The 9,124-nt window shown below is 49.1% G+C and overlaps 1 pseudogene; it reads left to right on the top strand.

Moving 5' to 3' along the window:
• The first annotated feature begins 208 nt into the window (after positions 1-208).
• LOC102485951 (putative ATP-dependent RNA helicase DDX5) lies at positions 209-6,230 on the top strand (annotated as a pseudogene).
• The last annotated feature ends 2,894 nt before the right edge of the window (positions 6,231-9,124 follow it).

Genomic DNA, 9,124 nt, shown 5'->3' with positions numbered 1-9,124 from the left:
TAAAAATAAAAATGAATTAAAAAATGAGAAAGACAGGGAGCGTGGCACCAGGCTGGAAGCAATATGGCGGCCGAGCGCAAGACCAGATTGTCCAAGAAAACCAGTAGTGAGGAACACTGGTATTTGGAATTGCCAGAGCTTAAAGAGAAAGAGTTTCATACTAGAAGAACTGAGTTTCTTGTTACGTGAAGATCTTCTCTGTGGAAGAATGTCATTCAGAGGATTTCACCCTGAGGTCGAGAAATTTACGCTGCAGATGAGTGCCAAGAACAAAGAAGAAGACATCGAAGATGAAACAATGGAGCTTGATGTGTTAGACGAAGAAATGGCTAGAAGATATGAGACCTTGGTGGGAACAATGGGAAAAACGTTTGCCAAGAAGAGAGACCAGGTCAATTATGAGGAAGATGAAAATGGAGACATAAAACCAATTCAACCAAAAAAAAAAGATGTTCTTAAAACCCCAAGGTTAAAATGGATGCCTTAAGACATGGCTCAGCGTTGCCTTGTGAAAGTTAGCAGCTTGTTTTGGAGCTCATCTTGATGGTGTTTCTATAGTTATTGGTACTGTAATGTTTATTTGTTAAAAAAAAAGAAAAAGTAAGATTTTGGGAACATGCTAAAACAGGTTTGGATGTTATACATTCTTTGCTTAATGATATTCATAAAGAGTGGATTTTCAGCCCTTGGCTTTATTTATTTATTTATTTATTTATTAATTTGGAGAGGTTTTTGCTTTAGGGCACGTGTGCTCGCCAGACAGAGACAGAAACAGAAAGCGAGAAATCGCCCCCCAGGGGGATGGCCACGCCGCAATCCCTTCTCCTCCATTCTCCTTTTGGGATCTTGGGCACGCACGCACACGCGCCCGGCGTGAATTTAAGCCGCTGGGTCCAGGACTCAAACTGTGTTCCACTACATGGGAGTCCAGCGACATAGCCATTACGCTAACTGGCTTTCAAATGTACATGGATTCTGGGTTGCTTTCTAAAGATTTTTTTTTTTTTTGGAGAGATTTTCACTGTAGGGCGCGTGCGCTCGCCAGGCAGACAGAGAGAGAGAGACATAGAGACAGAAAGCGAGAAATCACCCCCCAGGGGGGATGGTGACGCCGCAATCCCTTCTCCTCCATTCTCCTCTCGGGATCTTGGGCACGCACGCACACGCGCCCGGCGTGAGTTTTAAGCCACTGGGTCCGGGACACGAACCGCGGTCGACTACGTGGGAGTCCAGCGACATAGCCATTACGCTAACTGCTGGTTCCCCTTTCTAAAGATTTTTTGACCTCACTTTTTTCATATAGCCATCGACTCAAATAGACTCCTGTGAATGAATGGCCATGTTAAAGCTGTCCTTATGTTTTATTTCACTTTAAATTGTTAATCATGCCTGAAGCAGGCATGACCCCATTTTGGAGGCGCGCCTCCAAGAGAAGTAGGGAATGAAGCAGGAGCGACTCCATCTTGGAGGAGCGCCTCCAGTATAGACTGTTCGATTCGCATGACTGGAAACTTGCCTTCTCTTCTGTGCCTAAGAGTAAACAGCGTAATTAGCATTGTCTTCAAACCCCACTCCTCCTAACTGTCCTGAAATGTTCCTGAGTGATGGAATCATTAGCCAGACCCCTTGCCCTGAACCGTGAAGACCTTTAACATTCTATTGTGTTTAGGCAGAGACAGAACCTACCCTGAGGAATGATGAGCCTACTTTTCTGTACTGCGCTTTAGCTTTGACATTATTAAAACCCTATCCCCACCCCTCTCCCCCATCTGAGCCCACTGCACCTTACCCTTGTGATGACGTCATCCCAGATATGAGTGTGCATTTTTTGCCTTTAGAAGCACCCTTCACCTTACTCCGGGCTGTGGGGTTTTGAGAGACATGAGTCCCCCCATATGCCACCGGCTTAATCAATAAACTCCAATAAATTTGGCTGTGTCTGGATGTCCTCTTATTTCATTTATTCATTTATTTTTTTGCTATAGGGCGCGTGTGTTTGCCAGAAAGACAGAGAGAGACAGAGAGATAGGAAGCGAGAAATCACCCCCCAGGTGGGATGGCCACGCCACAATCCCTTCTCCTCCATTCTCCTCTCGGGATCTTGGGCATGCACGCACATGCGCCCGGCATGAGTTTAAGCCATCGGGTCCGGGACTCGAGCCACGGTCGGCTACATGGGAGTCCAGTGACATAGCCATTACGCTCACTGCTGGTCCCATCGCTAACTGCTGGTCCCATGGATGTCCTCTTATTTCTCGCTGAGTAGACTATAACAGTCAGGCCAACTCATACACAGACTTTGGAATCGAACGTCACGTTACATGTAAATGGATCAAGAACAAATCTGCTTCTCCAGCCTTATTATTTGCATGCTACCTGGTCATTGTCAATTACTGCTATTATAGTTTTCATTTAAAGCATTTACTTCATTAAAAAGAAAAAAGTTCTGGGGGCTGGCAGGTGGCATGGTGGTTAAGGGTGTTGGACTCCCACATGGCCGGCCACTGTTCAAGTCCCGTGGCTTGCTTTCTCATGTTCCCTCTCTCCCTCTCCCTCTCACTCTGTCCCTCTCTGGTCAAATTGAAATAAATAAATAAATAAATAGCTGAATAAAAGAATTATTTTTAAAAAAGAGAAATGGGGGGATCAGCAGGTGGCTTGGTGGTTAAGGTGCTGGACACTCCCACATGGCTGACCACAGTTCAAGTCCCAGACCTAGTGGCTTGCTTTCCCACTTTCTCTCCCTCTCTCTCTGGTGAAATTAAAAATAAATGAATGAGTAAATTTAAAAAAAAAAGATAAATGGGTCAAAAACCATCATCAATTTCTTATGGTACAGACCAGTAGAATTTACCACGGATGAGATCCCCTCCTAGTTTGAACACTATTCAAAATACCAAGTACAGAAGCACATGGGATTAAGTGTGTGCCTGTGTGTCTGTCTGTCTGGAGATAATGTTCCTAGGACTTCTGGGGATTACTGATGTCATTGAATTTTGAACCCAGCAAATAAATGAAGGGTATGTCTCCTCGCCTCAGGGTAAAAAAAAAAAAGAGAGAGAGAGAGAGAAAGAGCCAGCAGGCGGTGCGGTGATTAATGGTGTTGGACTCCCCCATGGCCAACTGTGGTTTGAGTCCTAGACCTGGCGGCTTGCTTTCTCACTTTCCCTGTCTTTCTCTCCTTAAGTCCCTCTCTGGTCAAGTTAAAATAAGTAAATAAATACATAGTAAATAAAGTTAAATACAATAATTCTTAAAAGAATTAAAAAAAAAAAAAAGAGGAAGAGACCTCATTCGCTTCCACCGGTCTCTGGCTGTGCAGCGCCACCCGAATGTCATCGACGTCCTTCCGCCGCTGCCGCCCCCGCAAGGCTTGGGCGTCGTTGAGGCCACTTCCAGCTCCCGATTCTCCCCACTTCGTTCCCCACAAACCGCAATTATGTGAGTGACCGAGACTGTGGCCAGAATGGATGCTTTGGTGCCCCTTGACTTGGAGGAAGTAGGGCAGGGCCTCTAACTGGGAAGAAGTTTGGAAACTCTGGGGAGAAACTAGTTAAAAAAAAAAAAAAAAAAGTGGAATCTCGAGCTGCCTAAATTTGAGAAGAATGTTTAGCAAGAACACCCTGAGTTGGCCAGGCACAGCTCCAGAGATCGAAACATACAGAGGAAGCAAGGAAGTTACAGTCAGAGGTCACACAGCTGCCCTAAACCGGTTCTGATTCTTTTCTTTTGGAGAGGTTTTTGCTATAGGGCGCGTGCGCTCACCAGACAGACAGAGAGAGACAGAGAGACAGAAAGTGAGGAATCACCCCCCGGGGGGGATGGCCACGTCGCAATCCCTTCTCTTCCATCCTCCTCTCGGGATCTTGGGCACGCACGCACATGCGCCAGGTGTGAGTTTAAGCCACTGGGTCCAAGACTCGAACCAGCGACATAGCCATTATGCCAAGTGCTGGTCCCACCAGTTCTAAATTTTTATGATGCAAACTTCCCTGCAAATGTCCTGGATGTGACTGCCAGACAGAACTTTACTGAACCCACTGCTCTTCAAGCTCAGGGGTGGCCAGTTGCTCTAAGTGGACTGGATATGGCTGGAGTGGCACAGACTGGGTCTGGGAAAACATTGTCATATTTACTGCCTGCCACTGTCCGCATCGGTCATCAGCCATTCCTAGAGAAAGGTGATGGGCCTATGCTTGGTGCTGGCACCAACGTGGGAAGTAGCCCAGTGGGTACAGCAAGTAGCATGTCGCTCTGGGGTGGTGCTCCGAAAGACCACAGACACGTGGTTTGGAGAGAGGTGTGGAAATCTGTATTGCCACACCTGGAAGACGGATCGACGTTTTAGAATGTCAGACAGACAGAGAGAGACAGAGAGACAGAAAGTGAGGAATCACCCCCCGGGGGGGATGGCCACGTCGCAATCCCTTCTCTTCCATCCTCCTCTCGGGATCTTGGGCACGCACGCACATGCGCCAGGTGTGAGTTTAAGCCACTGGGTCCAAGACTCGAACCAGCGACATAGCCATTATGCCAAGTGCTGGTCCCACCAGTTCTAAATTTTTATGATGCAAACTTCCCTGCAAATGTCCTGGATGTGACTGCCAGACAGAACTTTACTGAACCCACTGCTCTTCAAGCTCAGGGGTGGCCAGTTGCTCTAAGTGGACTGGATATGGCTGGAGTGGCACAGACTGGGTCTGGGAAAACATTGTCATATTTACTGCCTGCCACTGTCCGCATCGGTCATCAGCCATTCCTAGAGAAAGGTGATGGGCCTATGCTTGGTGCTGGCACCAACGTGGGAAGTAGCCCAGTGGGTACAGCAAGTAGCATGTCGCTCTGGGGTGGTGCTCCGAAAGACCACAGACACGTGGTTTGGAGAGAGGTGTGGAAATCTGTATTGCCACACCTGGAAGACGGATCGACGTTTTAGAATGTGGGAAAACCAATCTGAGAAGAACTACTTACCTTGTCCTCGATGAAGCAGACAGAATGCTTGATATGGGCTGTGAACTACAATGAAGAAGATTGTGGATCAGATAAGACCTGATAGGCGGGGACCAGCAGGTGGTGGGGTGGTTAAGGCACTGGACACTCCCATATGGCCAACCATGGTTCGAGTCCCGAACCTGGTGGCTTGCTTTCTCACTTTCCCTCCCTCTCTTTCTGTGTCTCTCTGGTCAAAATTAAAAAAAAATAAATAAATAAGTAAATGAATACGTGAGTAAATAAAATAAAAAATAATAAGAAAAGAATGTTTATAAAAATAAAAAAGAGACCTGATAGGCAAACCCTAATGTGGAGTGCAACGTGGCCGGAAGAAGTAAGACGGCTTGCTGAAGAGTTCCCGAAAGACTATATTCGTATAGATATTGGCGGGCTAGAACTGAGTGCAAGCCACACCACTCTTCAGATTGCAGAGGGGTGTCATGATGGAGGGGGCGGCGAAAAACTTGGTTGTCTAATGGAAGAGAGCCTGAGCGAGAGGAATAGAACCACTGATTTTGTTGAAGCCAAAAGAAGATGTGATGAACTGACCAGAAAGATGAGGAGAGATGGGTGGCCTGCCGTGGGTAATCTTTGGGGACAAGCGTCAACAGGACCGTGACTGGGTTCTCAATGAATTCACACATGGGAAAGCCCCTATTCTGATGGCTACAGATGTTGCCTCCAGAGGGCCAGATGTGGGAGATGTGAAACTGGTCGTCAGCCATGACTACCCTAACTCCTCAGAGGATTCTGTCCATCGAATTGGAAGAACTGCTCGCAGTACCCCAAGAGCGCACGTACACCTTCGTCACACCAAATAACATAATGCAAGTGGGCGGCCTTCTCGCTGTGCTTCGGGAAGCCAATCGCGCAATTAATCCCAAGTTGCTCCAGTTGATTGAAGACAGAGGTTCGGGTCATTCCAGGGGTAGAGGAGGCATGAAGGATGACCTTCGGGACAGACACTCTGCAGGCAGAAGGGGTGAATTTAATACCGTTAGAGACAGGGAAAATTACGACAGAGGTTACTCTAGTCTACTTAAGAGAGATTTGGGGACAACACTCAGAATGGTGTGTACAGTGCTGCAAATTACACCAGTGGGAGCTTTGGAAGGAATTTTGTGTCTGCTGGTATTCAGACCAGTGTTCGGACTGCGGATCCAACAGGGACTTCCCAGACGGTTATGCCGGCACTCAGCGGTGTGGACCTGATGTTCCAAACACGCACGACGGTGTGAACCGACAGGCACATGCGTAACCGACTGCAGCTGCACCTGTGAGCGGTTCCCCAGGGCAGCAGGACGGTCTCAATACGACTTCAGGAGTAAATGTAAATGCCTATTTTCCATAATGGCTCTTTATATTGTGTGTTATCAGGCAGGATGGTTATGTTAGGTTTGATTTGGGGTCAGCGGCGAAGTCAGGGGCGGCAAAGGCGAAAATACCAGCCAGGCCTTGGGGTTTAATAAAACCAGCATCATTTATTCTGTGCTCTCGGGTGAGGTCCCTCAGCCTCGGCCTGGTCAGAGGCCGAGGGAGTCACCGCTCTTGGGTGAGGTCCCTCAGCCTCGACCTGGTCAGAGGCCGAGGGAGTCACAGCCAGGGTGGGTGCTGCTCGTTCTTAAAGGGCCGTTGTCCAATAGGTGGTCACCACCGGTCCTTGTCTGGCCAATGAAGGTCGCTGTTTCTGTTCAACTTTGGCGGGTGCGCCCAATGCTGAAGGGCAGGGAAATCCGCTGGTGATGGCGGGCCAGATGTGGAAAACAGGAAAGTTCTGCCAGTGGGAATGTTTCCGCCATGTTTCTTTTCCCTTCTCCTGGACCTTACCGGTTATTTAAGACACCTGGGAAATGCAGGGATGACTGCAGTGCAGCAGTGATTATGGTGCACCTTTTCACTAAGTCGGCTATTTCTCTACATTCCTGAAACAATTTTTAGTTTTTTTGTTTGTTTGTTTGTTTTTATGTACTAGAAAATGCAGGCAAGTGTTTTCAAAAAAGTAAATGTACAGTGATTAAAAAAAATTTTTTTTTTGGAGAGGTTTTTTGCTATAGGGCACGTGCGCTCGCCAGAAAGACGGAGAGAGACAGAAAGTGAGAAATCACCCCCCAGGGGGATGGTCACGCCGCAATCCCTTCTCCTCCATTCTCCTCTTGGGATCTTGGGCACGCACGCACACGCACCTGGCGTGAGTTTAAGCCACCGGGTCCGGGACTTGAACCATGGTCAACTACATGGGAGTCCAGCGACATAACCATTATGCAACTGCTGGTCCCCAGTGATTTAAAATACAATAAATGAAGGCAATGTATGGTCTTCCAATAAAAAATATTTGAAGATTCCCCCCCCCCAAAAAAAAAGAAAAGAAAAAGAAAAGAGAGAGAAATGGGAGAGTGTGGGCCCAGTAGACAGATGGCGTAGTGTTCCTGGACGCCCACTTTGCTGATGCTGTTCGAGTCCTGGGCTGGGCTTGGTGGCTTGAAAATCACACCGGGCGCATGTGTGTGCATGCCCAAGATGATGGGAGGAGAATGGAAGAAAAGGGATTGTGACAGTGGCCATTCAGGGGTGGGGTGGGGGGGAGGGATTTCTCACTTTCCTTTTCACTGTGTCTGTCTGTCTGTCTCTCTCCTGTGCCCTAAGGCAAAAATCTCTGGGGGAAAAACAGGAATTGGAGTATCAGGGCTGGGCCAGAATGTGGTGAGGGTCACTGGGAGGCGGAGGGGCTTTGGTGGCTGCTAGTCTTGGAGAAAAAAAAATTAAGGATCACCATTTGCAAAGGTTTCCATCTTGTTTTGATCTGGATGAGGACAGGCGGAAGATGCAGTGGGGGGAGATTTCTGCAGTTGGCTTGAGCAGGCTGAGTTAAGGAGCTGTATGGTTTCCCCGATAACCACTTCCTGACCCCTCTCCACCTCTGAGAACAGAGGGGTGGTCTGGGATCTCACTGAGATGCCCCCCTCTGGTTTCTGTAGCCCCCTTACCTTGCTGGGCACTTCTAATCAGGAACGACTTCGGTTGGCAGTAGGGAGCTATAGAGAGTTTCATGCAGGGTAGGGACCCACTGCAGCGAAATCTCGTGTTCCTCATGTAGAAACTGGTAGTGACAAGCCCTGTCCTGCTGTCTCTGGTGCCACATGGAGAGGGACAGAAACAGACGGGGTGGCGCTGGCGGTGAGGACAAGGCAGTCTTTCTGTTCTCTGAGACTCAGCATGAAGGAGCCAGGAAAGAAACCCTGAGTACCACAAGCTCTTGCCTGCCTGCCTCCCCGACAGCCTGCCCTGCCCAGCAAGGGCCCTTCCCTTCCCGTGTGTCCCACCAGCCCCCTCCAGGGGTGTTCCCTCCTTCCTTCCCTCCCACATCCCCAGTGCTCGTTCTCGAAGCCCATGAAAGGAAATGAAACCTGCTCCCTCAGCCCAGGTCTAAGCAGCCATGACTAATCAGAGCCACACCCTCGGGCCTGCTGGCGGTTGCTGCGCAGGGTGTCACAGGACAAAGTTCAGACCCCCCCCCACCCCCTGAGCCTGGCTGGTGCTCAGGTTCCTGACGAAACTGACATCTCTTCCTCTGCCCACTTACTGTCAGCCAGAGGAAATCCTCTGGGCCCCCTAAGTGAACCTGTTTACTCCGGAAGGCATGGGGAACTGGCCACACTCTGCCTAATCATACCATCTTCCCTTCCTCGTGAAGGCCCTGGGTTCCAGCGCTGGGCAGTGAGTGCCCTTGCACGGTTTCGCAAGGCCTCTTAGGCTTCCCTGTCCCGGCTCTGCTCACTCTGAGATCTCGCTGTCTTGGAATGGCTCTGTGTCACCCACCCATGGCAGCAGAGCCCAGGGCTGGTAACTCACACTAGGACACGACAGCTCGAGTCCCCTACTAGCTAACAACAGCACCCCCTTTCTAGGGTTTGGGGAAATAAACAGGAATGATGCGATAACAACCTTAGACGTGAAACCTGGCAAGTATCACCCTCCAGAGATCTGGTTCATGCTTCCCCCCTTTTTTAAGTTTGCCAGCGTGTGTGTATATGCACCAGACAGAGAGAGAGAGGGAGAGAGAAAGCACCCCCAGTGGGACATGGTCATGCCACAATCCCTTCTCCTTCATTTCTCCATCCTGTCAGGACTTGGG

This window comes from Tupaia chinensis, unplaced genomic scaffold (genome assembly GCF_000334495.1).
Source record: "Tupaia chinensis unplaced genomic scaffold, TupChi_1.0 Scaffold000067_1, whole genome shotgun sequence".
NCBI lineage: Eukaryota > Metazoa > Chordata > Mammalia > Scandentia > Tupaiidae > Tupaia > Tupaia belangeri.
This window is presented reverse-complemented; position numbering and strand designations above follow the sequence as displayed.